General features: G+C 43.8%; 1 long non-coding RNA gene across 1 annotated transcript in view; it reads right to left on the reverse strand.

Annotated features, from left to right (window-relative positions):
• The window catches only part of LOC311236902, a 40366-nt gene that overhangs the window by 5817 nt on the left and 13217 nt on the right, over nt 1-21332 (reverse strand). The window lies entirely within an intron of this gene.

The following is a 21332-nucleotide window of genomic DNA, read 5'->3' on the forward strand; positions in this document are numbered from 1 at the left end:
ATGATTTTTTTTTATTTCTCTTATTTCCCTGGATTCTCCATCACAGGACTGAACGTTATTGGCATAGATTGGAGCGCAGTTAGTGTGTCTACCTTCTGTGAACGTTTAGCAACAATCCCTGTTGCCATCCGATCCAAAATGGCGGAGCCATATATTATAAGAATGGAACTGTACATACAGTAGATTTCATTCTCGGTTCTTCCTGGACGCCTGGTGATACTAAATCCAAATTGAACTCTGGCATTGGAAAGAGTAGATTTGGCCCAATCCATAGATGTGCAAGTTGGCTATAATAAGGTAATTTATAGGCCTGATATTCTATAAAACTCTGTACTGAGCTCTGTTAAGGAAGGACAGGACACACTCACTGAGAAACATTGCTTTATACTGAAAACTAGGGTAAGCCATTTTAAGTTTATTAGTGAATCTTAAAAGTGAGGAACCAGCTGACTTGATTAAATGGGCGTGTTTAAAACGGCCATTTTGTTTAGTTAAGTGCCCCCATTAAGGGACTGTTTCCTGTTTACTAGTAGCAACTGATTTGCTGAGTGAGCCATTAAGAGCCTGCCCTGTTTAAAAGCAGAGGTCCAGACTGTGTTGAAATCACTCTGTACTGAGCTCTGTTAAGGAAGGACAGGACACACTCACTGAGAAACATTGCTTTATACTGAAAACTAGGGTAAGCCATTTTAAGTTTATTAGTGAATCTTAAAAGTGAGGAACCAGCTGACTTGATTAAAGGGGCGTGTTTAAAACGGCCATTTTGTTTAGTTAAGTGCCCCCATTAAGGGACTGTTTCCTGTTTACTAGTAGCAACTGATTTGCTGAGTGAGCCATTAAGAGTCTGCCCTGTTTAAAAGCAGAGGTCCAGACTGTGTTGAAATCACTCTGTACGGAGCTCTGTTAAGGAAGGACAGGACACACTCACTGAGAAACATTGCTTTATACTGAAAACTAGGGTAAGCCATTTTAAGTTTATTAGTGAATCTTAAAAGTGAGGAACCAGCCGACTTGATTAAAGGGGCGTGTTTAAAACGGCCATTTTGTTTAGTTAAGTGCCCCCATTAAGGGACTGTTTCCTGTTTACTAGTAGCAACTGATTTGCTGAGTGAGCCATTAAGAGTCTGCCCTGTTTAAAAGCAGAGGTCCAGACTGTGTTGAAATCACTCTGTACTGAGCTCTGTTAAGGAAGGACAGGACACACTCACTGAGAAACATTGCTTTATACTGAAAACTAGGGTAAGCCATTTTAAGTTTATTAGTGAATCTTAAAAGTGAGGAACCAGCTGACTTGATTAAAGGGGCGTGTTTAAAATGGCCATTTTGTTTTGTTAAGTGCCCCCATTAAGGGCCAGGTGTTAAGACAGCACTAATTAGTGATAGAGATTTAAAGGCTTGCTGGTGTAGCGTCAGCGAAGCGTCGAGAAACGAAGAGGGACAAAGAGGAGGAGTTTTCCTGGAGTTTTCGCAGAGGGATCCACCGATCCACCTAGTGCTAAGTACACCCTAGTCCTATCTTACACTCTCCCTTTCCCTCCCACTCTGCTATTTCTCTACTTCCTCCCTGCCACTCTTGACAAGACAATGTGTCTCATACCTATATCCACAATCTGCTCCTCTAGAACAGATTTAACCCACCCACGGCAGTTTGCTAGCAACCCGGCTAATCTCTCCTACCCTCCTACAGCCACTAATACACCCGTCACAGTACGGGGAGGCTTATGGAATTGTCAATCAGCAGTCAAGAAAGCTGACTTCATTACTGCCTACGCCCATAGTCTAAATCTGCAGCTCCTGGCTCTAACTGAGACCTGGATAACCCCCAATAACTCATCAACACCTGCAGCATTATCTACAAACTATAACTTCACTCACACACCTCGACCTTCCAGACGGGGTGGAGGCACTGGCCTCATGACATCTCCTTCATGGGCTACAAACGTAACACCACTCCCAGAACTGTCACTCTCCTCTCTCGAATATCATGCAGTATCTGTCTCTAATCCTTTCAATCTCACCATTGTTACACTCTACCGCCCTCCAGGTACACTCGATCACTTCACAGATGAGCTGGACATGCTTCTTAGCTCCTTACCGGAAGATGGTACCCCTCTCCTTCTATTGGGCGACTTCAACCTGCCCGACTCATCTCAATCAGTCATAGTAGTCTCCCTCCTACAATCGTTTGACCCGACTCCCACTGCCATGCCTCCCACCCACAAAGCAGGCAACTCCTTGGATCTCATATTTTCCCGTAACTCCAGCATCATTAACACCACGGTAACTCCCCTACATGTATCTGACCATTCCTTCATATCCTTCTCACTAACTCTCATGCTTAACCGAAAGGTCTTCACCCCAACTCAAACAGTCTCACTCAGACGCAACCTGCCCTCCCTATCCCCCTCCACCCTCTCCTCTGACATACTATCCGCTCTACCTTTGAGTGACACCTTCTCTGCTCTCTCCACAGAGATGGCAACCTCCACCCTCCTTTCAGCCCTTGCAACCTCCTTCAACAAGCTCTGTCCCCTCGTTGAGAAACCTGCCCGCCGTTCCCCACCCAGTCCATGGCTGACAGATCCAGTGAGAGAACAAAGACAGGTCCTGAGAGCAGCTGAAAGGAAGTATAGAAAGTCACGCCTCACTGCTGACATCGACACATATCACAACCTCTTGTTAACATTCTCCAAAACCATCACTAATGCCAAAGCTTCTTTCTTCCACCATAGGATCGAGGCCTCTGCCAAGAATCTTCGCAAACTGCATGCTACCATGTCCTCCCTCCTCACTCCCCCCCACCCCCCCCTCCCTCATCTTTCTCTGCCGAAGACTTTGCGATCTTCTTTGAGGAAAAAGTGGAGAACATCCGCAGCTCCTTCTCCCAACCCCCACCCATTCCAAATCGAGAACCTCATCCTTCACTCTGTCATCTTTCTCTCCCATTACAGAAGCCGAGACCCTGACACTGGTAACGTCGAATCGTCCGACTACTTGCCAGCTGGACCAGCTACCCTCCCCACTCCTCCAGACCATAGCACCAGACATCCTCCCATTCCTAACTGCAACCATCAACTCCTCACTCAACTCGGGGGTGGTCCCCACCTCCCTAAAACAAGCCAGAGTCACGCCGCTCATAAAAAAACCAACCCTGAACCCTACCGTCATAGGCAACTACCGTCCTGTCTCTCTTCTCTCCTTCCTTTCTAAAACACTTGAACGTGCTGTATCCAACCAACTTACTGCTTATCTCTTACAGAATGACCTCCTAGACCCTAATCAGTCAGGCTTCAGGACTGGTCACTCCACAGAGACAGCCCTCATTGCGGTCACAGAGGCACTTCACTTAGCAAAAGCGAAAGGCCTCTCCTCTGTCCTGATTCTCCTAGATCTATCTGCAGCCTTCGACACAGTCAACCACCAGATCCTCCTTGCGGCCCTCGCAGGAATGGGAGTGGCTGGCTCTGCGCTGACATGGCTGTCATCATACCTCAATGACCGCTCCTACCAAGTGTCATGGAGAGGGACCCTGTCGGCCCCCTTCTCTTCTCCCTCTACACTAAATCACTGGGTAACATTATCACGTCTCATGGCTTCTCCTACCATTGTTATGCCGACGATACTCAACTCTTCCTCTCCTTCCCTCCCTCAGATATCCACGTCTCTGAGCGGATCTCGGCCTGTCTGTCCGACATCTCAGCCTGGATGACGTCCAACCTCCTCAAACTGAACCTAAGCAAAACAGAATTGCTCCACCTGCCGGCCAAATCCTCCCCCCTAACCGACCTTTCAATCACAGTCGAGAATGCAGCTGTGACTGCGTCCCCGACCGCCAAGAACCTTGGTGTTGTCCTCGACGACCGGTTGAACTTCTCTGCTCACATCGCAGCGACGACCAGAACCTGCCGATTCCTCCTGAGCAACGTCAGAAGGATCCGCCCCTTCCTGACAAAAGAAGCCACCCAACTCCTCGTCCAATCAACAGTCATCTCCCGCCTCGACTACTGCAATGCACTGCTCGCTGGCCTCCCGGCCACTGCCACTAAGCCTCTTCAACTCATTCAGAACGCAGCGGCCCGCCTGATCTCAAACCTACCGAAGTCGGCCCATGTCACCCCACTTCTTAGTGACCTGCACTGGCTCCCCATTGCTGCACGAATCCGCTTCAAGGCCCTCGACCTAGCATACCGTGCGGCAAAGGGAACCGCTCCCGCCTACCTCCGGTCAATGGTCTCTAACTACACACCCTCAAGACCCCTACGCTCTGCATCTTCTGGCCGCCTCAGACCTACTCCTATCCAAGCTCCGGGAGGGTCATCAAAGAGAAGTCGCCTATTCTCAGTCCTTGCCCCACAATGGTGGAATGAACTACCCACCCCAGTTAGGACAGCCGAATCACGTCCAATCTTTCGCCGTCGACTAAAGACGCACTTCAACCATTATCTGAATTAAAAAAAAAAAAAAATCTAACCCTAACTAACCGTACTGTCATGCACTTGTCCTAATAAACTAACCTACACTGTAGCACTCAACACTTTGATGAACATTGTTGCTCAGCTGATAAGAGTTGTGCCCTTCCTGATGGCTTGTCGTACAGAACTTGAATTCAGTACTGTATCTACAAAACCTTCTGTTTAATCATATTCCCTTTATTAATTTCCTTATGATTTTTTGTACACGTGATCTCAAGAAGGTGCTGAACGAGCTCAGTGGCAGTTTTTCATGTCTGGTCATTTTTAGCATAGTGTTATTCACTGTCAAAGACGCAAAGAAAAATCATAATTTATATTCTCCTTCGTTTCATCACAATTTACTGAAGCCTAGTAACAGACACAATATTTCTGACACTGGGAATACATTCCCTGAGATCCATAGATGTCCCTAGAAGAACATGCGAATGGACCTTGTAGAAGTGGAGCAATCTTCCATTTACTTAGGTATGTATTTTCAGAAAATAGGGCTCAACAGGTTAAGAACACAGTGTAGTCCAGAGTCGTCTACAGTTCTAGACTTAAACCACTTTGTTTAAAGCACCAGTTAGTCAACAGTTTCTGGAGAAGGAGTGGTTACATCATGGCTATGGTTAAGGTCCGTTTAAATTTAGTCCGGGACTAAAGCCCCTTTAGTCTCAGGTTATGACAGATTTAAGTGTCACCTTATGGATCAAACCTTATATCACACTATGGGTGGGAATCACCAGTCTCATCACAATACGATTCTTTGGACAACGATACGATATTTGCAGATATCACAACGTCTGCCACGATACGATACGATTCGATTTAGGTGCCTGCGATCGATATGAGACGATATTATATGCCCATTTAACACAATCAGTAACATTTAGATCAACTCAAAAAAGGCAACGGAAATATAATTTTATTTTTATTTTTGAGCTGTTCGACATTTAAATGAAAAACAATCTATTGTTTTTAATACAAATACCTCCTGTTCACTGTAAAGTGCCACGTTTTGATATATTGAGCTTTAAACTTTAAGTAAACATTTTTGGAACTCGCAACACACAACCTAAAACCCCTCCTTCTCCCAAACCGTTCCTACAATTGTTTTATGTTGCATGATGATCATGAATACATTTATTATGTATTGTATGTTATATCACGCTATGGGAAATGTCATATATCTGTAACGATATATCTCACTATATAATATGTTTTCTGTAAATTAGATGAAACATATTTACAAAATGACCACATAATCCATGACTACTTTTTAATAATTCTGAGTGTAAACTAAATAAAAATTAAAGGCACTTAAGTCTCTTAATATGGCTAGGGCTCAACAGGTCAAGTGTCACCTTATGGATACAATCTTATATCAAGCTATAGGACTTTTCATATCTCAGTAACAATATCACGATATAGTACAATTTCTGTAAATTGGATGAAACATTTGTCTACAAGATAACCACATAATCCATGACTACTTTTTAATAATTCCGAGTGTAAACTAAATAAAAATTAAGGCACTTTGTCTTTTCTCCTTTTATTTGGAAGAAACGTATGTCAGAACCTATGCTGAATACCTCTTCACCTACGACTGAACTCCTGTACATGGCACCGACACTAGGGATGCAACTAAAGATTATTTTGTTATTGATTCATCTAAACTATTGTTTTACCAGAAAAACAACAATCGATTCTATTTGCAATTCAATATTTCAAAATGTTTTACTAGTATCCTTAGGTCACATGGGTAGTTGCCTCTTTGACACCACCTACTGAATACCCAGAGTAGGAGATGAGCCATGAGGCTTATGTCTGTAAATGCAGATGCAGCGGATAGTGTGGATTCCTACTAGGGATCGGTACTGAACCCGGTACTTTTAAGGGTTACAGACCGAATTACGTCGGTACTACCGAGTACCAATTCAAGACCAGATGAGGTCAGAGTAGGGCCCTATGGAATCCGCAATTGCGGATTCGCGGAAATAAGATAACCTCTTCCACCTGTGCGGTCCGGTACCGGACCGTAGACGACATCGTCATAAATCAATCTGTCTAGAGACTGTATGACATAATGTTAGTTTTTTTCCCCCCAAATGTACCCAACAGTAAACATCCTAACCATGTCAGAACAGCAGTCAGTGTATATCTTCAGCAATACGTTTGTTTACCAATAGGTTAAAGTGTTATTAAAGAAATGTGAGTTTAGGAATTGTATTCAATAGATCGCGAATTTCGACCGGAAGTGAATCCGAGCGGCCATTTTGCTGTAGTCATTATGATGAAGGAAAGACAGGGCTTTCAATGAGCGTTGTAATTTCGAAATACTACATCTCCTAGGGTTCTCCAGCTTTCAGGAATCAAATGACTTCCTGATTATTATTTCTCTTATTTCTCTGGATTATATACCACAAAACTGAACGTTATTGGCATAGTTTGGAGCGCAGTTGGTGTGTCTACCTTCTGTGAACATTTAGCAACAATGGGCATTGCAAACAGATTCAAAATGGCGGACCTGTCGCAAAAATAAAAAGCTGACTGTATTTACAGTAGATTTCATTCTCTGTTCTTCATGCACGCCTGGCGATACTAAATACAAATTGAACTCTGCCATTGGAAAGAGTAGATTTGGCCCGATCCATAGATGTGCAAGTTGGCTATAATAAGGTAATTTATAGGCCTCATATTCTATAATAATATTTCAAATTGCATGGGTCCGGATGGCATAATTCAGTACTGTATCTACAAAACCTTCCGTTTAATAGTCTTCCCTTTATTCATTTCCTTCAAGTTTTTGTACATGCGATCTCAAGAAGGTACTGAACGAGCTCAGTGGCAGTTTTTTATGTCTGGACATTTTTAGCATGGTAGCACTGTCAAAGATGCAAAGACAAATCATAATTCTCCTTTGTTACATCACAATTTAAGCAAGCCTAGTAATGTAGACACAATATTTCTGACACTGGGAATACATTCACTGAGGTCCATATATGTCCCTAGATACCAAGAATATGTAAATGGGCTTGTAGAAGTGGAGCAATGTTCCATTTACTTTAGGTATTTTAGGCGGATTTACAGAAAATAGGGCTCCGGGCTTAACCCTTTGGGTGCCGTTAACGTAGAACTATGTTTTTCTCACTGTATTTCTTTTATTCGCTATTGCCATTCATAATTCAGCAGGGCATCTTGTGCATGCTGTACTGAATGTGTCTGAGCTGGCAGATGGTCTTATACCGCCCTCTAACGCCTTCGGCCGCTATTGCACTCCATTAGAAACTATGTAGTTTCTTTTCTCTACCGAGCTGCGGCGTGGGGGCGGGTCCTAAACACTCCGGCAAAACATGCGCTTGTAGGGATGGCTTGGACAACTGGCCCCACCCGCCCATTCATGTGCAATGCCCAATAACGTCCGAGACAGGATCGCTGTGCATAACTGGAATGGCGATCAGATAATTGCATTAGAGCTGATCGTGGATTTTAGGAGAACACCGCAGGGGACACACACACCACTGAGGATAAACGGGGCTACCGTGGACAGGGTGAGCAGCTAATGCCCAATAACGTCTGAGACAGGATCGCTGTGGATAACTGGAATGGCGATCAGATAATTGCATTATTTTGTTTTCATTACATCAGAGACCAGGTAAGGACTCTATATATCCAATCTTGCGCTGATCTGATATTATTTTCTCCCGCGATTGAAGGGCCCATTTCATGTATGTATGAGGAGACATAATGATAATCTAGCGATTATTTCAGGAAAATTCGATAATCAACGTGATAAGTGGATTCCACTAAAACGCTATTTTCGCATATTTTTCCTGAAATTAGTCAGAAGCCTAACCCAAACTATATTCATATTCAAAACGGTATAAAGGGGAAATGTACGGATGAAAAAATAATCTGTTTTTTGCACGTTGACCAGAAGCAACTCAGACAATTATTAGTGTCATTAGATCCATAGCTATTAGGGGTGTAACGGTACACAAAATCCACGGTTCGGTACGTACCTCGGTTTTGAAGTCACGGTTCGGTATTTTTTCGGTACAGTGAGGGGGGATACAAAAAAATTGCTTTTCATTTATCTATTTATTTAACTGTATTAAACAATATAAAACAAATTGGCCATAATTGACTGAGCAAACTAATGCTTACTGCTGTAACCTACTGATAACACTTAAGTAAATCTGAAGATTATTATATAGCAGACAGATGCCTTGGAGGATAAGTCGTGGACAACTGAAGCGTGTGCTTGTTTATACATAACCCCTTTCATGACTGTGATGCTTGAATACAGGGGCAGGGCTTGCATCACAGCCATGAAAGGGGCTAGTTTATAGAGCTGGTGGTATGACTTGCTGGCTGAAATACGGACGAGGGAATGAATGAATGAATGAATGAATGAATGAATGAATGAATGAATGAATGAATGAATGAATGAATGAATGAAAACTTTAGTAACATATTGCAGAATGGGTACAGTACGGCTCAATACACACAATTGTTAAGGGGATGCAGACCAGAGAAAGAAGTTTGTCTTGTTTACATCAGGGTCCCCCATTTTCAATTCATAGTGCTAGGTAGCGGGGCTATATTACTTTTAACATGTGCTTAAACCCAGTGTTCTCGACAACGGAGTACGGTCGCAGATCTGCTGCTATAAAAACACATATGGCGTTTGTTATTGCGTTGGCCCGGTCTGAATTAATAGCGAGATGCTTGAATGCAGCGGGGAGCTGGGTTTGCACTAGGATCTGTTTCTTCCTTGTACTAGTGATATTCACATTCGGGTGATGCCGTTTCAAATGCGTGATAAAGTTTGCAATCAAGTTGAACAATGACATGGCTCTGGCTTGTCAGTTAGTATTGACTCGCCATACTAAGGCTAATATGCTATGCTGAATTACAGCTCTCGTTCAGTGTAGCTGTGAGCTGCGTGGAATGAACAAACATCCGGTTAGTTGTGCACGTTATATTAGGGCCGGGGGGATTTAAGTTCCGCAAAAAAAGTTTCCATACCATTGCAATCGCTCGGTGCACAGCGCGTACTGTACCGGAGGACCACATTGAGGCGGTACAGTACGTATCCGTGTACCGTTACACCCCTAATAGCTATAATATAAAATATAGGTTTAGCTCTACAAACAAGGTGAGCGTTTTTTTTTCTGATCTGCAACAGGTCAGTTTTAAAACCAGAGACAGTGGACAGACTTGTCTTTCTTGCCTGCAACTTAAGGTAATGGCTTTGCTTGTCCAAATGACAATACTGACCAAATTGAGATATATTTCTCTTTTATTTTGTTTGCTTTCTAATTTAAAATACAGTTTGAAACCGTCTGTACACAGTAGGCTATGTGTGCTAGCAGAGCTAGTCTCCAGTCATGAGTCACGGTGCACACGTGCAGTGGTTTGTCCGCCAAAAGATAGAAAAGAAACTAGCAGAGCCAGAACTGTTCAACTCCCCTGGAGCCACAGCCAGCAGAGAAGCCGGTTTACTTTAGCTTTCAAACCAGCTGCAGCCTGAGAACTGGAGTGTGAGGGGATGCAACACTAAAGATGGCGGCAACGACAAAGAATTGCTGCAAAATAAACATTAATCTGTTATATATATATATATAAAAAAATTAAATTAACATTCGCTTTTTTTTATCGTTTTTTTTATAGTTATCGATATCGTTATAGCGTTATCATTTTTGGCCATATGGCCCAGCCCCTACACCAAAGTCACTGGCCCACTGTGCGTACATGTGTGTGTATGCTAACTTGGCTAGCATTATAAACAGCAGAGGTGGGTGAAAGCGGTGTGACGTAATTGGCAGAATCGACTGTCAATCAATGGTCTACCTGACACGGAAACTCAAACAAAGTTTCTGTACTGGAGGTGTACAGTATTTCAATAGGCAACCCTGAAAGGATTATTTTTCTAGAAGAGCAACACTAGCCAAAACATAGGCATTGTATGCATAAAAGGGGCAAAAGCTAAAGTTAAGTGACTGTTACTTTTGTAGCAGTAGTTTGATTTGATAGTTTATTTGATAGGGACAGCACATCAAGTACAAAATACAAAATGTAAACATGCAGGGTTGTAAGAGCTAATTTACACCAGGAGACAGCAAAACTCTTTCAATAAATAAATAGCCTGATTAGGGTAAAAGCATTGTGACAATCAATGATAAAAACAATAAAAACAAGAAACAAGTTACATAAACTAAATCAGATTAAAAATGATCACAGTTCTGGTTTGCCTTAAGATGCAGTTTAAGATGGGTCTTGAACATGGAGTATGTGGGGCACTCTCTAATCACAACTGGTAGGCTATTCCAGTAGTTACCACCTTTAACAGAGAACAGTTTTAGCAAAGGTAGTATACCGAAAGGGCACCTTACAGTCCCCTCTACTGAGGGCCCTGGTGGTAATGCCAGTGTCTCATTTTTGTTTAATGTCACTGCCTTTTTTTATTAGGCCTAGTTGTTGGCTACAACTTTGCCACAGTAGGCATTAATCACTTAATAGTTCAAATGTCTGTGTCCCATTCCCGTTTGCACACGCAGATACACACACACGCACACAGTGGGCCAGTGACTTTGGTGGTATGTACTATTGCACAGATGTGTGTCCCGTTCCCGTTTGCACATGCACGCACAGTGCAAATAAATATAAATGTATTAAAAAAAAATTACAATAAATCTGTTACTTGAAATATTTTCACTGTGCTCCTAAATATTTTTGTGTGCTCCTAAATGTTTTCATTCAGCGCTCCTTGGGGGAAAAGGTTAGCGTAGAGCCCTGGGGGGGGGGGGGTCGTTTCTGATTATTGATTACCAATAATGGCATTCGTTATTGCAACATCATACGCCGACCAGAGGCTTGGCTATGAAAGCAAGGCCCGATCGGGCTGTAATTGACGTCAAATCGCTCTTACCTGTGGCCGGTTGGATTCCAAAAAAGATTACCCAGTTATTGATCGCCATCTGGTAGATCGATATGTCCATTGGCTGATGCTATATTCCTTTACTGCATACTGCAGGGAACAAAATAACTACACGCCATTCGCCAAATGCGTGTAGATTTACCGTCTGGCGACTAAAAATAATAGCTCTGCCCGCCAGCTGGCGTGTAGTTCATATCGATACTCTTATTTTGAAAATCCTGTGCGGGTCTCATTGCCGCCCCAAGCGCAGTTCCAGTCATAGTATCTGGGTTCCGGCAGCTAGCAACATTCAGGTTCATATGATACTCTTATTTTGAAAAACCCTTAGCAACTCCGCGAGTCATATGATATCCGCCCACTCCGTGTTGTTTCTTGAAAACAGAGCAGCAGCGTTAAACACAGCAGCGTTAACACAGCAGTGCGCCTACAGACTCAAAATAAGTCTGATGTTTTTTTTCTTCTCACGAGTCCAATGCAGCTACATGCTTTGCACCATCGCGATTCCTTTATGCCCACATTGCCCGAAATTAACGTTTATGTACCAATCACTACAACGTTAACGTAAGCTAACAAGCTAATCCTGATGATCAGACGAGGCAGAGCCATAGTGAACAGCACCACTGAGGAAAGGGAAATGGGGGGGGGGGGGCACTCTCCCCTTCCTTGTGTGTGTGTGTGTGCGTGCGTGCGTGCGTGCGTTTGGAAAGACGACGGAGGCACTAGTCAGGACTCAGGACAGGAGTATATTATAGTAAACTGAGGATTACTGAGGATGGACAGATAATGTTGATATTCAAATATAAAAAAGTTTCAAGAGGAGTGGAAGTTTGAAGACAGACTACAATATGATGCGGGGGTGGTGAGTTGAAACACAGTGTGTGTGTGTGTAATAATACTAAATGTTTGACTAAGATTTCTATGAAACTTTATTCAAAAAAAAAAGAAAAAAATCGAAACCAACCATTATTTTTGTTAGGCCTAGTGAAGTTTGCGGACGACACGTGGTGGTGGGGCTGATCTCTGACGACGACGAGAAGGCCTACCGGGAGGAGGTTGAGGTACTGGAACGCTGGTGCCAGGACAACAGCCTGCTCGTGAACATTGGTAAAACCAAGGAGCTGATCGTGGATTTTAGGAGAACACCGCAGGGGACACACACACCACTGAGGATAAACGGGGCTACCGTGGACAGGGTGAGCAGCTTCAAGTACCTGGGGGGTCCACATCTCAGAAGACCTGACATGGACAACACACAGACTCAGTCGTAAAGAAGGTGAAGCAGCGCCTCTACCATCTGAGTTAAGGAAGTATCGGGAAAGATACTCCAGTCCTTCTACTCTGGAGTTGTAGAGAGCATCTTGACTGGAAACATCACTGCCTGGTATGGAAACAGCAAGGCACAGGACAAGAAGGCCCTACAGAGAGTGGTGCACTCAGCTGAGTGTACTACGGGTATTGCACTACCACCCCTGCAGGTCTTCTATAACAAGAGGTGCAAATCCAGAGCCTGCAGAATAATGAAAGACCCTCACCACCCCAACAACAGCCTGTTCAAGCTGCTGCGGTCAGGCAAACGCCTGCAAACACCAGCAACTAGGACATAGAGACTTCGGCTCAGCTTCTTCCCCCAGGCCATCAGAGTCTTGAACACCGAACTCTCCACACACAAGCACACACACTGTATACGCTCAACTCACGGTCACTTTACACAATGGAAAGGTCACTTAAAAAAAGAAAAAAAACAGGAGTGCTCCTTGTATAGTAAATACATGGATATAACAAGTTAGCATAAGGACACATAGTATAACTGTAGATTGTATAGTATAGCATTGTACAGTAGTGTACATAAGACCCAGTGCCTCATCCGTAGCTAACATTGTATTGCACTATCGCAGGACCTTAGCATGTCTTACCATGCTGTTCGTAAAATGCATGTACATTATACCCGTTATGTCTATTCTTATTACTTGTATTATTGTTGTATTATTGCACACATTTCTTATTCTCATTCCTTTCTTATTACTTGTATTATTGCACAATCGTTGCGGGCATGACCACCCGCATTTCACTGTATGCTTGTATGCCGTGACAAATAAAAAACTATTGACTTGACTTGATAAGCTATCACTGAATCTGAAAAAAACGAAATTTATTATTTTTGGCAATCGAAAACTAGATGAAAATATAGTACTGTCCATAGATGCAGTTGATATGGTTACTGAATTTCGTTTTCTTGGTGTAATTATGGATGATAAACTAACATGGAAATCTCACATAGCACATGTTAAAAAAAAGATGTCCAAGAGTATTTTTGTTATGAATAAAGTAAAGGATGCGTTAGAGTATGAGGCAATGAGAACACTCTACTGTTCACTCATCTCACCTCAGTTATTGTGTTGAAGTATGGGGGAATACTTATGGAACCAATATAAAACCATTATACTACAGAAGAGGGCTGTAAGAATCACAGAGTGAATTATTGAGAACACAAACATATTATTTATTAAATCTAGAATAATTAAACTTGAAGACATGGTTAAGTTTCAAACAATGTCAATTATGTTTAGGGTAAGAAATAAGACACTGCCAGAAAAAGGACAAAATCTTTTTCATTTAGAAAGTGAGTTTAGTAGGAGGAAATACAATTTTAAACATCAGTTTGCACGTACCACACTTAAATAGATGTCCTTCAGTTATTGGTGTAAAGTTGTGGAATTCTCTCCATAGCGAGCTTAACACATGCCCATCTGTGTGCCCAGTCTGCCAGCGCTGTAAGCCTATGGAGATGTTTACCTTCTTTGGAGGGCTATAACTTTTTAAATATTATAGCTATATCGGCATTACTATGGCCCATTCAACATCGGGTATCTATCGTTCCGGATGTGGGAATGTTATGTTTTCATTCATACATTGTTGTGTTAATACCGTCGTTTTTAAGGTTTTCTGCAGTAATTCCTAAAATGAGTTATAGGCCCCGACGCATATGTAACAGAGCGGCTTTAACCTGCCTGGTAAAAGTGCGCCTGTCCCTTTATGTCTGTCAATTACGGATGCGCTCATCTGGGATCTGATAGCGGATAAGAGGTGAGACGTCAGACGGTGGGGGGTTGGCCTGGTGAGACGTGAGACAGGAGACGTGCGAAGTCATGACGCGGAAGTGAGAGCGGCGAGTTTGAATGTTGTTTACCTGAAAGAAGACGTGCAGCCGATGTGAGGAGCAGGAGAACGTGAACCGGAGTTAGAGAAGTTGAAAACGCGCCAGTAAACGTTACCTAACACGGGATGGATGAGAAACGGGGATAGTCCGGACGTCTACGACCTGGTCATCTTCACCCAACGCGGACTTCGGTGCGGTAAAGTACACGCTGCACTGTTGGTTGCGCTCCTGTTCCGAGGCTGTGACGCAAGCGTCTCCGACTCAAACATTCCCCTCTCCAAGCTTCCTAACGACGGCGACACATAGCCGAGGCCAAACGCGCCTCTATCTCTCTCTCTCTACCCCTTCAGCCCAAGCCAAACATCTCTCTCTACCCCTCCAGCCCCAACCAAACATCTCTCTCTCTACCCCGCCAGCCCAAGTCCAACGCCCCTCTTTTTCCCCTACACTCGCATCACACACCCACACACACACACACACGCACACACACACACACACACACACACGCACACACATATTCTCGTTAGAGACTTTCTATTTTTTCGTTCATTCACACAGTTGCGTGGCGGTCATCACGAACTCTTTGACATTTGGAACTATTGGCAAATGCCTATACCTGTTCACCCAATGCACTGAACTGCGTGAACGAACTGGTCTGTAAATGAATTGTTTTGTGTTCTAAGAGTTTTTCTTATGATTTTGACTAATATCCAATACATGGACATTTTGACTGAATTGGGCATGACTCCTGAGTGTTTCTTTGTTATCAAACTCACCTAGTAATTATCTTGGCCATTAGTCCAGACCTATAAATCAAATTATTATATTATTTGTCTAATGAAAATTATTATATTATTTGTCTAATGAAAATTATTATTATTATTTGTCTTATGTGGTACAGTCTTATGCCGGAGCTATAGGCCTAATTAACCAAATCAAAAAGGTATTTTTATCTTCATTGGCAGGGGTTATACCTGTCTGGCGCCCAACGGTAAAGGTTATAGGCACTATAAGTGGACACCGCTACATAAAATGGCGCCCAACGTGGGGCTGAGGGCCTAACTGAACCAAGGTTTAAAGGTACTGTGTTAAAGAAAAAATATACATATATGTTACTTGTTGTTTTCTTTAAAGGTGCATTCTGCTATTTTGGTTATAGGTGCATGGCACTATTTTCTTTGAAGGTACATTACCCTATTTTTGTTTAAAGGTGCATGGCATTATCTTCTTTAAAGGTGCATTATGCTATTTTGGTTATAGGTGCATGGCACTATTTTCTTTAAAGGTTCATTATGCTATTTTGTTTAAAGGTGCATGGCACTATCTTCTTTAAAGGTGCATTATGCTATTTTGGTTATAGGTGCATGGCACTATTTTCTTTAAAGGTACATTGCCCTATTTTCGTTTAAAGGTGCATGGCACTATCTCCCTTGAAGGTGCATTACGCTGTTTTGTTTAAAGGTGCATGGCACTATTTTCTTTAAAGGGGCATTATGTTTTTTTGTTTAAAGGTACAGTTGACAACTTTTGAAAGGTGAAACAAATTATATTGTGAAGGTTTGAAGCATTGCTCGACTATGTGGGTTCATTATTGTGCTGTGTGCTGCTCGAAATAATTGATTTTGGGTTTATAACCTTACATAAAGCACATTCCACCCACTGATTTCACAATGTCTAAGGGCGCAGAGGCTGCACCTGCACCAAGCAGCCCGCCTCCAAACCCACCAGACCTAGACACAAAAACAGAGGGTCTAGGGTGGGATCTAAAGGGACCAGACCCTCCTGATGTTGATACCCCCTTAAGGTCTGATACGGAGAGACCTGACCAAAGGGGTATTATACAAATGAGATTTGAGAATTTTCAGCGTCGAAAGGGGGAGGAGTCTCCAATGCATTTCCCGGCGACAAAGCCTAAAGAAGGTGTGCATTTTCAGGAACCACTAATCGACCTCCAAACGGACCCTGCTTTGCTAACAGAGGAAACCAATGTTCTTCTGCAACCTGGAAAAATCTCAATTGACTCTGGAGAACACAAGGCTGCCTCTTCAGACTCCATATCTTCCCCAACCTCCGACACCTTGTCCCCAATTGACTTACCAGGAGTCATGGCTACCCTGGCAAGGGATTTGAACCAACTGGCTTACCAAACTCAGGGAAATTGGTTACAGTTGTGTCAGACAATGGATCAGCAGAAATTGAGAATGCAACAATTGACCAAATATGTGCAGGACTTCAATACCCGCTCTGACCTAAGAATCCAAGCTATTGGAAATCAGTCGGTGGCCAACTACACTCATCTCAAGACATGCATCGTCACCCTCCAAGATAATGTGTTAAAAGAAATGGATAATCTGGCCAAAACCACCAAAATCATAATGGCTGATGAGAATCAGGCATCTGAACAAACTCTTACCCAGCAGATTAATTTCATGGTGGTACAGTCCCAAGTAGAAGTTCAGAAGGAAATCAAAGAGGTGAAACAAGTCACCCAGGAAGGAGTGGATATGATATCCAAAGGAGTGGAATACTGTATTACACAGGTGACTCGGGTAAACAGCCAACTGGAGGAGATGAAAGTAAAGATGAAGGAGCAATCGGATAACCACGAGAATAAAGTTCTCTCTATGGAAAAGAAACTGGATGCTCTCGATCTAAAACTCACTAACATTCCTCCCACCTCACTGTTTCATCCCGCAACTTTGCCTATAGGCTCTATTTTCACACAACCTTCAACATTCAGTACAGGTTCTCCGCTGGCAACGGCCAGCTCAAGAACTGTACCAACCACTGCTCCAACCACATTATCTACAAGATCAGTCATCACCAAGAGTATCAAGCTGACTTTTCCAACCTATGGAAAGCTGGATGATGACCCTGATCCACTGAATTATCTGACCAAATGCCATGATTTTCTGGCGCTACAGCCCTTATCCGACTGGGACCTCCTGGCAACGTTCAGAACCGTGCTTCATGGTACAGCTCGTGACTGGTGGGAGATTGCCAGATCCTCTGTAACTACATGGAGCCAATTTGAAACTGCTTTTATGTCTGCTTATCTAACTGATGATTATGAAGACGAGTTAGCAGACCGAATCAGAACAAAAATCCAAGGAGAGAAGGAAACTATAAGAGACTTCGCTTTCTCTTATAGGGCTCTTTGTAAAAAGTGGAAACCCTCTCTCACTGAAGAGCCCATAGTAAAAATGATTTTGAAAAACATCAAACCGTATCTTGCAAGTCAACTCCGAGGGCGAGTTCAGACCACCGAGGAGTTGGTGCGTCTGGGAATCCAACTTGAAAGGGATCACAAGCTCCAACTTGAGTATGACAAGAGGACCAACTTAAGAGCTCCTCAAACTCAGAATAGGACGCCCAGCGTTCCAAATAGAGTCCAGGATGGACCGCATGTGATGTGTTGGAGATGTAAGGGACAACATCCTCCTGGATCTTGTCCCCAATATACACCTCCTGACCACTCCAAATCTTTCAATCGACAACAGAAAACCTATTCTGCGCCGAAAGGTCAACACCCAAGTAACAGCTTGGTGTCCACAGCTGTCACCTCAAAACGACGTGACAAGTCAGCACAACCTTCCGTGGAGAACCTCTCTCCGAGTACTTCAAAACAAAGTTCTCCTTGTGGCCCACCTACCCTATTGGTGGTACCCATCACTCTGGGAGCCTGGCGGGGAAAGGCTGTCTTGGATACAGGTGCAAGTTACACCCTTCTCCATGAGTATCTATGGGCGGAGCTCAACAGAACCAAAGAAGAGCTTACTCCCTGGGAAGATGGACCTTTGTATCTTGCTAATGGACAGGCACAAGTTCCACTTGGTTGGGGGAAGCTGGAAATCGACCTTCACGGGAAACTCTTCACCTTACCAGTAGTCGTGCTGGATCAGAGAGGCCTGGCTTTTGGAGTTGTCCTGGGGTTGGACTTCATTTCTCTCAGTGGGCTACAAATCAACGTGGCAGACGGGGAATATAGTTTCAAATCTAACCCTGCCGAAATGTTTCCATTTCAACCAGGTAGTGCAAATGGTCCTAGGAAGGAGAAACGACACTATCCCAGGAAATTATGCCTGATAAGTGCTCTTCCTCCTCCTGTGTTGACACTGGAACCTGTACGCCTGGATGCGAAGGAGTATATCCACAATGCTGTCACACAAGCGCAACTGCAAGATGATGAAAAGGAGCAGTTAAGAGGAATTCTTGAGTCGTACCCCAAAGTGTGCACAAATGAGGCGGGGAGAACAGATGTGCTACTTCACAAGATATACCCCACCACCAATGTGCCGATCAAACAAAGGCCATACAGGATGGCTCCGGGAAAGCAAGCCATTGTGGAGGAGCAACTGAAAGATATGCTAAGTGCGGGGATCATCGAACCATCATATTCAGGATGGGCCTCCCCAGTGGTGCTGCCTCCAAAGAAGGATGGAGGTCACCGTTTTTGTGTGGACTTCAGACGGGTCAATGCGGTGACCGAAACTGATGCGTATCCGCTACCCAACATCAACGAGATCCTGGAATCACTCTCTGGATCAGTGATCTTCTCTACGATTGATCTCAACAGTGGCTATTGGCAAGTGCCCATGGATCCAGAGAGTAAGTCAAAAACTGCATTCATCACATCTCGTGGGTTGTACCACTTCAACGTAATGCCTTTTGGACTGAAAAATGCTCCTGCGACATTCCAAAGACTAATGGAGACTGTCTTGAGAGATCTCCGTGGTCATATCTGTCTCGTCTACCTCGATGATATCATTGTTTATTCTACGTCTGTGACCGAACATTTCCAGCATCTACAGCAAGTCATAGAGAGGCTTGCAAAAGCAAATCTGACCATCAACCTGAAGAAGTCCAAGTTCTGCCTCCAGGAAATAAAGTTTCTTGGACACATCGTCAGTGCCAAAGGAATTTGTGCAGACCCTGACAAGGTTGAGGCCATCCGAACCTATCCAGTTCCGAAGAATATCAAAGAGGTTCAGCGGTTCCTGGGGTTTGCCGGATGGTACCACAGATTCGTTCCAGGATTCTCCAAGATTGCTGAGCCGATCAATGACCTAAAAAAGAAAGGACGACCATTCATATGGAGTCCTGAGTGCCAGAATGCATTCAACAGACTGAGGGAATGTTTGTCATCTCCTCCTATCTTGGGTCATCCCAACCCAGATCATCCTTTTCTTGTGTACACTGACGCAAGTGATACTGGTCTTGGAGCCATACTGACACAGAAGAAGGAAGGTGGTACTGAAGAAGTGCTGGCGTACGCAAGTCGGACATTAAACCGAGCAGAAAGCAACTATTCTGCAACAGAGAAAGAGTGCCTTGCAATCATTTGGGCTCTGGAGAAATGGCAGCACTATCTGGAACCACGACTCTTCACTGTCATCACTGATCACTCTGCCTTACAGTGGGTCCTGAGATCCACGAAGACTACAAGTCGTCTGATCAGGTGGGCTCTGCGACTTCAGCGATTCGACTTCATCATTGAATATCGAAAAGGAAAACTGAATAGTGCTCCAGATGCACTTTCCAGGATTCCAACAGGTGCTGGATGCAACCTGTATTCCGGCAAGAAGGATTCTGGAACACTTCCGATATCCCTTGCACAGATATGGGAGGAACAACACAAGGATGCCAAAATTGAGACCATCTTTAAGGCTCTGGCAGAGGAAGGAAGTTCTGTGAAAAATGACTACTCAGTCCTGGAGGATAAGGTGTACCGAAAAACACAAGGACAAGATGGACAGTGTCATTATCGGGTCTATGTCCCAGCAACCCTGATTCCGCAAGTCCTCCAGGCTTATCATGAGAACCCGCTATGTGGACATGGGGGTATCTTCAAAACCTACAAGAGGCTTCAGGAAGTGGCATTCTGGCCAGGAATGTGGACCGATGTCAAGGCACATGTCAAATGCTGTGTGAAGTGTCAGAGCCTGAAGTCCGACAACAGGAAGCCTGCAGGAATGATTCAGCAACATTCAGTAAAGGGACCAAATGAGTTGCTAGGAGTAGATATAATGGGACCCCTTCCACGCAGTCCAGAACAAAATGAGTATCTTCTTGTCCTAGTGGACTATTTCACAAAATGGGTGGAATTCTTCCCCATGCAACAAGCAAACTCACAGACAATCGCCCGCATACTGAAGAAAGAAATCTTTACGAGATGGGGTGTGCCAGATTTTATATTGTCAGACAGAGGATCACAGTTTGTGTCGTCTTTATTCAAAGAGCTCTGCGAGAAATGGACAGTGACACCCAAGCTTACGACAGCCTATCACCCACAGACGAACATGACAGAACGGGTGAATCGCACTCTGAAGTGTATGATCTCCTCCTACGTGGAAGACAACCACCGGAAGTGGGATCAGTACTTACCAGAGTTCAGATTTGCCTTGAATTCGGCAGTTCAAGAAACCACAGGAGTTACCCCTGCAGAGTTACAGCTTGGAAGGAAACTGAACAGTCCAATGGACAAAGTCCTGAGAGGCAAGTCTCTTCCTCCTGATGCTCAGGCGTATGATGTGGTTCATCAGCTGAAGACTCTCCACGCCAAAGCCGAGGAAAGTAGTAAGAAGGCTCGTGTGAGACAGCTACGGAACTATAACAAGAACAGGAGGGATGTCAGTTTCAGGTTCCAAGAAAGGGTGTGGGTAAGGAATTTTCCACAGTCCAGTGCAGCCAAGAACTTTACTGCCAAACTGGCCAGCAAGTGGAAAGGACCCTATCGTGTCATAAGACAAACTGGTCCCGTCAACTACCAAGTTGTACG

The sequence above is a fragment of the Notolepis coatsorum genome, assembly GCF_963971535.1.
Source record: "Notolepis coatsorum genome assembly, chromosome: 11".
Classification (NCBI taxonomy): Eukaryota; Metazoa; Chordata; class Actinopteri; order Aulopiformes; family Paralepididae; genus Notolepis; species Notolepis coatsorum.